Below are 13,487 nucleotides of genomic sequence, written 5' to 3'. Positions count from 1 at the left end.
TGGAATCACACCCATCAGCAACAGCAGCAGACGAAGAGGCTGTTACCAATATTTTTATTCCTCAGTTTTCATGAATTCATAACCAGATCAAGAAGACAAAAGACGTGGAGAAGAAACTCACAAAGAAGCAGAGAGGACCTGCTTGGCAGGGAATGTGCTGCAGTGCCCTGTGTGGAAAACTCAAGAGTCTTCACATAAACTGTTCAAAAACAAAGCAGTCAAAATACATCCAATAGAAGAATGCAGGAGAGAGAGACAGAGACAGAGAGAGAGAGAGAGAGAAACCTGTGTTAGTTAAAAATTGTCATGTATTAGTTCAGTTTTATTAGTAATAAAAATCTTATCTATACCAGCTGTAAGACATGTCTGCTTCTACTTAGCAAATATGTACAAGTTGTTTGGGTTTTCACTGTTAATTTTATTTTCTTTTTGAGAAAGCTCTAAAAGGGGGGGAGGGGGAGGGAGCGTGAGTGACTAGGACAGCCTGGTCTTCAGTGGAAACTGGATTCGACTGGATAAAGACATCACCTGCTCTCTAAAGAGACCCTGGATCCAATACATTCATACCCCAAACTTTAAGGGGTATTTAAAACCTAACAAGAGGAAAATCATCAACACTAATTATAAAACTTGACTATGGAGAGCAGGGCATTGATGCTGAGATGCCAAACATGCCAAAGCAATCACAGAAACTCAGAAATGGACCCATGCACACAGGGAATCTGACATGATAGGAGAAAGAGTTCAGGTCAGTGAGAAAACAAAGTGTCAGCCAGGGATTAATTTAGGTTATTCTACACTATTCATATTTACGGTATAGTCATATAATTTAAAGTACAACAGATTATATCCATAAGAACTATTAAATCACTATGCCTCTAGACATGCAAGAATAACAGAAGCTTAAGAAATATGTAAGCATAAAAAGCAACAAATCTAAATAACACAGGATCAAATTCAGAAGATATCTTTCCGAACTCAGAATAAGAAGCTATTTTCCCTAAACTAGATGCAAAAAAATTAATAGCTCACTTAAAATAAGTCCACATAAAACTTTTGTTTGTTTTTGTTTTGTTTTGTTTTGGTTTTTTTTTTTTTTTTGAGACAGGGTTTCTCTGTGTAGCTTTGACTGTCCTGGAACTCACTCTATAGACCAAGCTGGCCTTGAACTCACAGAGATCCACCTGCCTCTGCCTCCTGCATGCTGGGATTAAAGGCATGTGCCACTACAACCAGCAGCAGAAAACATTTTACAAGGCTTATTTATGAACATGTCAAGCATCAAGTCATAAAAGGATAATTACAAAGCAACCAGGGATGGACAGAAGGTCGGGATCCAGAACAGAAGAACATCTGTAAATCCATGAGGGAACACACGGGGAAGCCACATATGGGAGAGAAGCCACAGAGGAAGAGAACCTCCCATTTCATATGTGAGCAGTTGTGGAGAGGAAGTCTTTCAGAGTCAATGGGGTTAGACCAAGTCATGAGGACGGGTGCTCATGATGGCAGGGGTTTAAAAGAAGAAGAGAAAGAGAAGGATGAGGACAAGGAAGAGGAGAAGGAGAGACCTAAGCTAGCTTGTTTTGGGTTTTTTTTTGTTTGTTTAGTTTTTTTTTTTTCATCTTGCTGTATAGTACCCTCCCCCATGTTATGATGCAGTACAAGGTCCTCACTGTATGCCAGCACCACGCTCTAGACTTCTCAGCCTCTAGGATCTTAATCCATATAGATGCCTGACCTCTATGAATTATTCACTCTCTAGTGCTTTGTTATAGCAACAGAAAACAGAGTAGGAAAACACCTATATTAGTCTGGGTCCTCCAGGGAAACCAGGGTAATAGGGTATACACCTGCATAGAGATGTGCTTTAAGGGACTCCTTTGTGCCAGTACGGAAACTGCTGGAGTCCAAGTTGAAAGAGCAGCAGAAGGGAGACCAAGGAAAAGCCGGAAATCTAGTTGTGTAGATTAGGGTCCCCAAAGTATCTTGCTAAGATCTGACGAGACCTGTGATGGCTGTGGAGTCATCAACTGACTGTATCTGGGATGTAATTCAGAAATGGAGGGTGGGCACGCCTGTGAAAATTTTTCTGCTTGATTTGAAGAGGGTGAATCCACTTCCAGTCCAGACCTTTGTGGCAGGAAGACACACCTTCTGTTGGACGCCTGGATAAGGGCATGGAAGACAGAAGTTGTGGCTCTCTGCCTGCTGCTCTCACCTTGCTAACAGATCTATTCCTTCACCAGCTTTGGAACCTACTTCTCCATGGTTCTGGTATATGGGGGGGGGAGGAGATTCTGGAGAGCTCTGACCAATACAAGGCTATAGAGGTGAGATACTGTGTATTCCTCTACGCCCCTTTTCTTGTCTGCATCTTTCCAAATGAGATGCCCTAGTGAAGGTGTGTGCAGGATGGGGAGAGTATTCTGTGGGAGTGTAAGGACCACAACTGGCAGGGTCATGGGGTAGAGGGAGGATCGGGCACTCATTTGCACAATGTATAGTGTGACTAAATTAACCCTGTGTAATATACTGGGTGGTGGAGACTGGGTACAAATTGCTGTGGACATCCAGAGAAGATTGTACCTTGTTGAGAAAAAGGGCAAAGATCTTTTTGCTGTGTACAGCTCACTGTGGTCCGTGTGGAAGTACCACACATGGAAGATTTGGGGTAGGGAGGCATGGGACCACCACATAAGGTGGCAGTGTAGTCACACAGGGCAGAAGGACATTACAGCAGAATGTTGGATTGTGTGTATGAAGGTTGTCCCATAAGCTTATACCACTTTGTGACTTCTTGGCCATGGTGGTGGCTATAAGTGCACTCTACAATGTTTGCATAAGGCATACAAAGTTGTAAACATTTGGTGACACATTCCTCAGAGTCTTTTTCTTTGAACAGCTTTGACAGTGTTTTTCTCTAAATGAGAGTTGAACTAGTGTAAGAAAGATGGCTTGGTGGTTAAGAGCCCTTCTGCTCTTGAAGAGGACAGTTTCCTAGCAGAACCTCACAATTGTAAGGAAGCTCACAGTTCTCTGTAACTCCAGCACTAAGGTTTCTAATAAAATCGTCTGCCTTCTGCAGGTAGCACATACATGTGTGAAGGTACTCTCTCTCTCTCTCTCTCTCTCATACACACACACACACACACACACACACACACACACACACACACACACACTGCTTGTTTAAGTTTTAAAATAAATTAGTTTACATTCACTCAAATGAAACCATGCTACCCTCCAAAAAGACAGATGTAGAGGAAAAGATTGGATCACACATGCAAGTCCACCCTCATGATCTCAACCCTGGAAACACAGAGAGGTATTGTAGAGCCTTCAGACAAGAATCCACCAGCCTTTGCATTTCCCCAGAAACCCTGTCTTTGACCTCATCTGGTACCATGTGACTGTCCCTGCAGATGTGGTAATGGCCACGTGGCTGAGAGGTGGGAAGGCAGAGAACACATCCTTGAGTTAATGTTCTGCTATCTCCTACTACCATCTGCATGGCTGTGCTCTGCTCCCGTGAAGGGCTTTGACAGCATGAAGTACCAATGAGCTTCCCAGTCAGGATGGGGAAGTGAGCAAAGGACAGGGGCTGTAGGAGGAAAAGGACTGAAACGCCCACATTGGCTCTAAGTCCCTGGGGTAATGCTTGGGACTCATGGAGCCCATCAGTCTGTACTGAAAGTGTCTCCAAGAGTCACAGGGGCCAGGAGTATTGATTTCTGTCCTTGTCTCCAAATTTTTCCAATGGAAAAGTTTTAAAGTACTCAGACATAGCCTTAAATGATGTTAGCTGTGTTCATTAGATGTGTGATATACCAATTGGTCCCTCAGGGGTTCCTTACCCTCTGCTGAGGTGGCTTCCATTGGCGATAAGGAAGCAGACACTCACCAAAGCTAGTGCTTTGTTTATTTGTTTGCTTTGGTTTTGTTTTATGGGGGGAAGGCACACAGAGAACAAGGCTCTGTCTGGGTTACAAACGGTAAGTCCACATAAAGCAGGTATCCAGCTGCACCCAGAGAAGGATGCAAGGAGGGACAAGATGATAGGTAACCCCACCCTGACCTCTGTGACAGTCTGGTCATTGTCAATCAAAATGTGGGCATCAGATGAAGTAGAAAAAAAGGACAGCCCAGCAGGTGTTTAGACCCGGAGGCCCACACCTTACTTCCACTTTTGTCTGCATCAATCTGAGAAACTTCTTAATCGCCATGAATCCAGATGTGACTGAGCAAAAGTTGCAAGAAATGACAAAGGCTAAAGCTGTGGTACTGACATTGCTCCCCACATGATAGAAGCCAACTGTCCATGAGGTTCTGACAGGTAAAACTCTCACTGAGCCTGGAGCTCACCAGTCTGTCTAGATGGTTGATGGTTAAGCCCCCTTGTCTACCTCCCGGCCCTGGATTGACAGCTATGTACCATGTTCAGCTTTGACACGGATGCTTTGTATCCACGCTCAGCTCCTCATGCTTTGTGGTAAGTACTTTACGTCTTTCCAGCCTTCCTGCGTTTTTTTTAAAGAACAGGCTTCAAAGGGGTGGCCCTTCTCTTTTGCTGATGTCACTGAATTCAGTCTTTGTTTGCCAAAAGCCTGAGAGGTTTGCAAAAATAAAAAAATAAAAAACAAAAAGAAACTTGTATTTAGCCAGAGGCCATATATCATGCTTTAGTTTTACTTGGCTAACATTTTCATGGCTGATCCAAGACTTATTTGACTGTGGTCAGAGAATCCACAATCTGCTTTTTGGCTTTGAGAACTTATTTGCAGATTTCTCTGTTTTCCAGGATACTTGTTCTCTGTTTTCTCCCCATTCCACGCAACTCTTTTCTTCTTTACTTATGTACACGCTAGCACACCTTGATGTGACAATTTAAACATTCATTCACTCGTTGGTTTATCAAGACCTGTGTGCTTGCACAAGACCTGACCACACTGGTCTTTGTATTGCTTGTAGTATGTTCTCTGAATTGCTTTGTAACATCTGGAGACCCACAAAACTACTCATTCCCGTCTCATCTGGAGATAAGCAATAAGCCATTGCCTGTCAAACTGTTAGCCCTCCTATTTGTAAATTCCACTTTGAGCATTTAACAAGCCATGGTTCAAAATAATAATACAAACACATTATATATAATATATATACATATATATAATGTATTGTGACTTATGCATTACATATTACATATTATATTATATATTGCATGTTATATATTATATATTAGCACTTCAAAAGCTGAAGCAGAACGATTGCATTAAGTCATAGTTCAGCCTAGGGTACGCAGTAAATTCTAGGCCAGCTTGAGGTACAGTGCAAAATTCTGTCTCAGAACAAAACAAAACAAAACTTTGAGTCTATACTGAAAAGGTATTTTCTTTGCCTTTAGCTCCCAAACAGTACATCCTTACAGCAAAACTCAGAGCATTCCCACCTCCCAGTGGCTGTGAGTGTTCTAGAGATCACCCAAAATGTCTCCTTTCTGACTGAGATTTTTTTTTTAATGATCTGGGATCTCTCTATAAAATGGGTACATAAACCAGTTGTGGTTGTCGTACAAGATACTCTGAAGAAGCAGAGACAGGAGGATCACAAACTCAAGGTCAGCCTGGGCTACCCATTAAGAAAGAAAAGGCCGACAAATCAAACATTTGCTGACACCAAATTACAAAACCCCTTATTCTAAAACACATAATATGTATGTACTTTTACCATTTACTAAAGATGAAAGCAACTTTGCATGTTAACAGGATGGATGTGCCCGTTTAGGTCTACATGAAGAATCAAATCTTGGCTGAAGGGGTGTAGAGAAACTGTAGTGTAACTTTGAGAGTGTCAATGCAGAGAACACAGCTTTACATAAATATATAGAATGTCAGAAGAATGTCTAGTTCCACCTCAAAACCATTGGTGATTCTGTACTGATCCCAAGATGAAATCAATCTAGTAATTCTTTGTTAAATTCAAGTCAGCAACTCAAATGGCAAATTTTTAAATCCAATGTTCTAAAAGCATAAATTAGCTTTGCTAATTGACACATTCTGGGGAGTGACAGTGGAAAAAATATCAAATGTCTTTATTTTCCATCACTGTGGCACTTTGTTCCCATAAAATTAGAAATCTCTCTACACATAGTTTAAGACACTGAAGTCTGCACCGTACGAGACAGCCTCACACCTGAGGAGCCTTGAGTGTTGAGGCATCTTTGCTGTTGTTGTGTAATAGGATGGCATGTGCAGGGAAAAATGAATGAGTCTATCATCAGAATGGGCTGCAATAGGGATTATACACCACAGGTAAGCAGGCTAAGCATCACTTCAAATGCATCCCATAATTCATTTCGGATCAATTCCCCTCTTTCTGCATTCAGAAGCCTTCTGCTGTACCTAGATTTTTTATGACTCCCTTCCCTGATTAGCTTGAATTGTCACTTGTTGAGGCCCAGGGTTACCTGAAAGAAAAAGTTCCATTGAGAAATTGTCTCTGGGTAATTGATTGGCCTCTGGGCATACACTTCGGGAGGGGGGGTTATCCTGATTATCAATTGACACAGAAGGACACAGCCCACTATGGGTGAAACAATACCTAGACAGGTAGCATATGAAAGCTAGTAAAGCATGGCCCTTGTTATTCCATGGTTTTTTGCTTTAGGTTCCTGTCTTAAGTTCCACCCTGACTTCTATCAGTGGTAGACGGTGACCTGGAAGTGTAAACCTAATAAACCCTTTTCTTCCCTCAAGATGCTTTTGGCCAGAGAAATGCGACACCCTTGGATCCCTTTACACATCACCATAGAGGGATTCCATCTACAGTCCGCACCAGCAGGTTCCACGCCCTGCGCTGTCCACAGAGACGTTGCTGGTTCCTGGCTAGTTCTTCCTGACACTCATCACAGTCCTGCTCACCCCTTCTTCTCTGATGGCCTCCCTAGAGGACATGCTGAAATAGATAGGAATAATGGGGGAGGGGATGAAAGGTAGAAGGAAGGGAAAGAGAGAGGCAAGGGGGAGGGAGGAAAAGAGAGGCTACACAAGCCATAGAACTCATCCCACTGTTTGGGTGATTGAGGTAGGAAGTGTCTTAGTCCTTTTTCCTATTGTTGTGAGAAAACATAATGATCACATTTATCGGTAGGCATCGGGACAGATGTTCATAAATTGTTGGGGATTACAGAGTTGTAGATTCTCCTCCAACAACTTCACTAGTACTAAGTAGTTAGAAATGTAGTCACCATCCCCATCAAAACAAAAACAAAAACTTCCCTTTATAATGGACAGAGATCATTACAAAAAATCACAACCAATCAAAATGCAGAGCTTTGGAGCCTAGACCTAATGGATACATCTACAAAAACACTCCCACACCCAAGGCTCAGGGAACGTTGTAAAAGGGTCAGAAAGATTGGAGGAGGGGGAGGATCTGGGAGTTTGCTGTGAGATTGTTACTTCTAGTAATATCAGAACCTGCACTTGTTAAGTCTCACCAACACCACTGCCCAAATGTGAGCCGAACAGGGCTGACGTGAATAAATATAGCAAACTCACCTGAGGCTGAATGGATGGGCATCTCTTTCCAAGGTCGGTCCCAGGGAAGCTCAGTCCTTTGAGAGTGTGCTCCATGGCGCACACCCATGAGCATTTGTGTCATGACTTGAACACTTGTGGGTAGTGCATGACACCACTTAGAGTCTTTGGTCGATTTGCTGAAAATAAGGTATATGTTGATATATATATATATACATATATATATATATATATATATCACAGCAAGAAGATGACACAGACCAACAGGAAAGCTTAGATTCTCCACCTCGTCAGCATTCCTCAGCATCCCGTCCTTCACCCATGCAGTCAGGGGCAGGCTTCTACTCATTGCTCCTTAGTTGTCTCCAGCTCTGGTCCTGACCTGAAGTCTCCAGATGCATCTGTTTTCTCTGGTCCAGTCCATACTTTATAGAGAAGGGAAAACTCCCACTTCCCAGAATTCATTGGAGCTCCCCAGTCCTTTCTGTGACCTTTGGACATTTCTCCATTGCAGGTTTTCTTTTTTCTTTTTTTTTTTTTTTCAGAATTGGGACACCAATTCAACCACTGTAGGAAACCATTCCTGGAGAGGTGTGAACAAATGTCTACTCATCCTCTACAGTGAAATGATGACTGATTAAAGTATGAATGCCACCAAAGTTTAACTTGATGAACCGATGAGTTTCACTGGGGTTATCACAGAACTGTGAGCGAAGGGTTACTTACAGGAGCAGAGATGACCCAGAGATAGCTGCATCATCAAAGCTCACCTCAGCATGAGTGACAGCTCACAAAAACTGGGAACCTGGAGCTCACTGCAGAGCCTGTAGCAGCTCACTAAGTTAGAGGGTGTCCTTTTCAGGTGGCTTGGTTGGTCTCAGCCTCTTTCAGCAGCTTGTCTTGTCTGAGGGTGTTTCTCTGAGGTCCTCACAGAGTATATAGGTTTGAGAAGGAGGGCCCTAGTAGTATATCCAGTCAGTTTCAGGAACTTCCTGAAGACTTTGAGTTGTTTCCTTTCTGAGCTTCAGAGGCTTCCCTGCAGGGTAGAAAGCATTTCTTCCCCTTAGAACAGCGGTTCTCAACCTTCCTGGTGCTGTGACCCTTTCGAGCAATTCCTCAGGTTGTGGTGACCCACAACCATAAAGTTGGTTTTGTATCATAACTGTAATTTTGCTGTTGTTATGAATTGTGATGTAAATATCTGTGCTTTCTAGTGGTCTTCGGTAACCTGTGGAAAGGTCATTTGACACCATCCCCCAAGGGGGTCATGACCCACAGATTGAGAACCGCTGCTGTGGGACATTCTGTTGTCTCACCTTCCTTCCAACATTCTGTATCTTAACAAGCTTCCCTCTGAGACGGAAGGCTCTAATCTAGAAAAACACCGCCATTCAACACCAAGGAACTGCCTAGAATCTTTGTAGTGTGACAGAATTCATGGCATGGTACAAGGGTCAGGATTCCTTAGATAAAAGAAAGATGAGATTCCCTCATGATGTGGAGCTATAGTACATAGGACATCCCCCACGAAATAGTTTACAATACTCATACTAAATTTCTGATTTCAGTTTTATAAATTAGTGGTGACTTTCTGGGGGTACAGAGCCTCTGAGACTGAGGCTCTGGGTCAGTGGAAAAGAACTACTTGCCACATATACCCAGACATTCCTTCTATAAAAAGGGAGGAGGCATGAAATATCTACCATAGTCCCTGCTTACTACATAAGGCTTGACCATGTGGTAGGTCAATAACTAATTTTTTGAGATCAAACACCTGCTAAACCGCAGTCTCCCCTTATCACCCAGAGTCTGCTTCTTCGTTTCCTCCTCAGTTTCCTTCCTTCCATGAAGAGGAAGCCAGCCCCAACCTGTAGAGATAGTCTATTTCCAAGACTGGGGCACGCAGTCCTTCCCATTTTAATGATTCTAAAATCAGAATGTGTCCTGCACTCCACCTAGTTTCTTTCTCTTTCTGTATTTCTTTTTTGTCACTCCCCAACAAGCTGCTGCTAGAACAAAGGTGTGTCTTACAATTGATGGCATTGTGGAACCAAAGGAAAAAAGCAGTTAACATCCACCCATGTAGATATTTAGGAGCCACTGTAAAATTGTGTCTTGCTTTGCTCTGAAAGTCCTTTGGTGTAAACCTGAAGTAAGCAGATTCTTAGGTTCCCCCAGGTCCCCTGGCTGTGCCAGAAAACGGGCAACAAAAGAGCACACATGTGGTCAGCCACACCAGCCTCACCAACAAACAGCCTTTCTACTTCTTGATTTGGTCAGCCACACCAGCCTCACCAACAGCCTTTCTACTTCTTGATTCTGAACAGCTGCCAGCAACGGAGGTGATCTCAGGACACCACCCTCTGCGAAGCCTTAGAATACTCTGGAGGTCAGTGACCAGAGTTGTATCAAGCCAGATGGGACACATATGGGAACACAATTACAGGGAAGGCAGCCAGACTGGAGGGGGAGGCAGGAAGGGCCCAGCACCATGGGGCAACAGTACACTGGGCAGCATCCGTTGGTCCATCTCCCAGGGTGCACTTCTCAGCGCCTAAAGGCCCATGCAGCACAGCACATCTGCCAGGAGCTGCCAGGTGTGGTGTGGTCCACCCCTTTCTTAGAAAGCCATAATACAGTCAAGACTCTAAGGAGTTCTGCAGCGGAGATCCATGGAGAACTTTTGTTTAATGCTTCTGAAACTTAGTACATGAAATAGTTTTTTTTAATAATCTAGTAACACCCTTTAACATCCCAGGATGTGAACTCTCTACAGACTCGTTGTAAGATAACAGTTCTGTATACAGATCCATCAGGAACTGAGCAACACAAACATATCTCTCCAGTTGACCACAGGATAAAAACATAGTGGAGGAGTGTGTGTGTGGGGGGGGGGTGTGCAAAACTAGAGAAGACAGGTATCAGAACATGTGTGGAAATCCTCCCAGGGGGAGCACTCAGCTGGGTACCTCTAAGAGACTGGCTTTGGCTGTCCTTCTCCACCTTAGTGCTGGTGGCTGGTGTTAAGGCCTGTTGTCTTGGACAAGGACCAAGTTGCTTTTGGAAAAACCTTCCTTTGAAACGGAAACTCCTGTGCTCAAAAGTGACAGAAACTGACAAGGCATCCTCCCGTTCCTGCCCCCCCCCCTCCTTCAAAGATATAAAGAAGGAAAACCAAAGAGAAACCCCAAATTGATAATTAAATTTTTGGTGGCCACTAGATGTGTACAGGATAAACAATGCTACAGAGACCTAAGAAAGGGTGAATTTATTGGTGACACTCTTTCTGTTGCTGTGCTAAAATACCCTGACAAAAGCAACTTAGAGGAGAAAGGGGCTCATCTTAATTCACAACTCCAGGTTAGGTCCATCATTGTAGGGACATCAAAGGCAAGAACCCTAAATAGCTAGTCACATTACATCTATAGCCATGAATATATAGTATGTACAAAGGCCAGGTTTTATTTTTGCTTGCTTGTACTAAGGTCAATTTCTCCACTCTTATACAATTTAGAACCCAAAGCTTAAGGAATGGTGCTGCCCATAGTGGGTTCTTACCATATGAATTAACTTCAGACCATGTTCTTCAGATACATCCAGAAGACCAACCTAATACAAATAATACCCCACTGAGGCTCTCTCCTCAGGTAATTGTAGTTAGTGTCAAATGACACTTAAATTAGCCAGATGAAAAAGGAAGTGTCCTTGAGGTGGTAATAGCCACCCAGAGCCAGAAATTGCTGGGGTTAACTCTTCCCCATGATATCAGGAATTCTGGGAAACAGCAGCCAAGATATTTGTGGGAATTCAAAAGAGGAAGTGATACTCTGACTAAATTTGTTTCCTTTTTTTTTTTTAAATTTGCGTTTGTAGGGCTGGGGATGGATCCAAGGCCTCACACATACCAGGCAGGCCCTACCATTTTAGCTGTTCCTCACCTCTTCATGCTATGTTCTGAAGGGTTAGCTGCTGAATGAAGTTGGTACCATCTGGAAGAAGAAGGAGGCACAGTAAAGGGGCTGGGAAGGGGCTATTTGATTGAGATTGGGAATAGTCATGAGAGGTGAACACATGGTCAGAGATCTGAGAGACCCACATAAGGCAGGCCTGGAGGCTTGGGCAGGAAAGGCAGCCAAAGAGAAGACTAGGAGTGTCTACTTCCAGGTGTAGGAATTCTGCTTATGACTGAATTTTACACAAAGCAGAATCCTCCCTGGTCTACCTACCACAGCTTTGAAAAATGATTTTTTTATAAAATTAGGAAAACATCATACAGTTCTGTGGATTTCTCCAGTTGACTATAAAGTCACCAGCATCTGGTAGTGTTCCAAGCTGGTCACAGCTTCTACTGAGACTCCCAGTCTGGCTGTTGCACCACCAACTGTAGTCTCCACCCTTCCTTCTGCCTCACACTTGAGCAACTTGGCTCACCCCACTGATAGCTCAGGCTTTCCAGAAGGCATGCGAGTTTGCAGCCTATATTCAAGACTCATGAACAGGGCTGTGTTGTGCAGGAAGGGGTGAGAAAGAGTTGAGATTCAATTTCTACCAGTATTAGTTACTTTTCTAAGTTGCTGTGACAAAAAGGAATTTACAGTGAGAAGAGTTTATTTTGGCTTATGGTCTGGAGGATGCAGTTCCTCATGGTAGGAAAAGCTTGGTGATAGGACTATGAAGCTGGCTACATTGTATCTGCAATGGGAACTTGCAGATGCTAGGGCTCTACTGGTTTTGGATTCTTTCCTTTCTATTTTTTCTTCACTCTAGGACCCCAGTTCATGGATGAGTGCTGTCCACTTTGAAAGTGGTCTTCTTCCCCAGTTAAACTTCTCTGACCATGGGCTCCCCTCTCTGACACATGTGGAGGTGTGTCTCCTAGGTGATTCTCAAATACAGAGGTGAGTTTCCTCAGTGATTCCAAGTCTTGTCAAGTTGACAATTATCATTAACACAACATCCAAGGTGTGTCCTAGGGAAAGGACTCCCTTCTCTATTCACACAAGTACCTTGCAGGTTGGGCCCACAATTTGTCCCTAAGTGTCTTACATCTTACTTTATATTATCTACTGGCCACAATGGACTTCATAGCTCATGAATAGAAGACCAATGCAGTAGAGCTGGGAGGAAGTGAATCCTCAAACATGTTAGTTCAGATGTTTCCTTTCACAGGTGTGTGTGTGTGTGTGTGTGTGTGTGTGTGTGTGTGTGCTCTCGTGTGCGTGTGTGTTCAAGTGGATGGATGCTGATGGGTAATGTGCTCAGCTTTGAAAGATAGTAACTACCTAACCTGAGCTGCTTTAGAAGGGTGATTCCACTGGTTACAATTCTAGATACAATCACTTATAGCATGCAAATATTTTTCTCTCCACCCACTTATCCTGCAGAGAGCCTATTTTTATTTTCCTCTCTTGCAGATGAGGAAATAGAGGCTCCAGAGGTGAAGGGATTGGCTCCAGGCCACCGCAGTTAGCACTACTCCTATTAACAGCTGTTGTCCTGTCTTCTATGAACACTTCACACATTTGTTCATTAATTTCGTCCCTTGAGACAGTTGCTGCCACTCTTCCCTGCCCTAACTGGAGCTTCAGAGAGAGAGAGAGAGTACAGATGTGGGATCCACTGTCCTCCGTTCTCATTTGCTGACTGCTCGGCCTCCTGGTACCTGAGTTGAGACGTACAGGTTGCCTCATTAGGAAACTCCAAAGCCTCAGTACCTACCATTGTGGTTCCAAGCGGAGAATTCTGTGTCATTTCAGCAAAACAGACCCATTCTATGCTTTGGTTTGCTAGAGTCTAGGTAGGACTGGCCAGGACTAGAGGAATGGACTTACCTATCAGTGCCCCCTGTGCTTCCTATGGGACAAGAGCACAGCCCTAGCTACTGTGTCTTGGTTGAGAGATCCAGTGAAGAGACCCACAGATAGAGCTCATACTCTGTGCCTCGTACTCAGC

Source organism: Micromys minutus, assembly GCF_963924665.1.
Source record: "Micromys minutus genome assembly, chromosome: 17".
In the NCBI taxonomy this organism is placed as follows: Eukaryota; Metazoa; Chordata; class Mammalia; order Rodentia; family Muridae; genus Micromys; species Micromys minutus.
The sequence above is the reverse complement of the archived record's forward strand: the minus strand, read 5'-3'. Positions refer to the sequence as shown.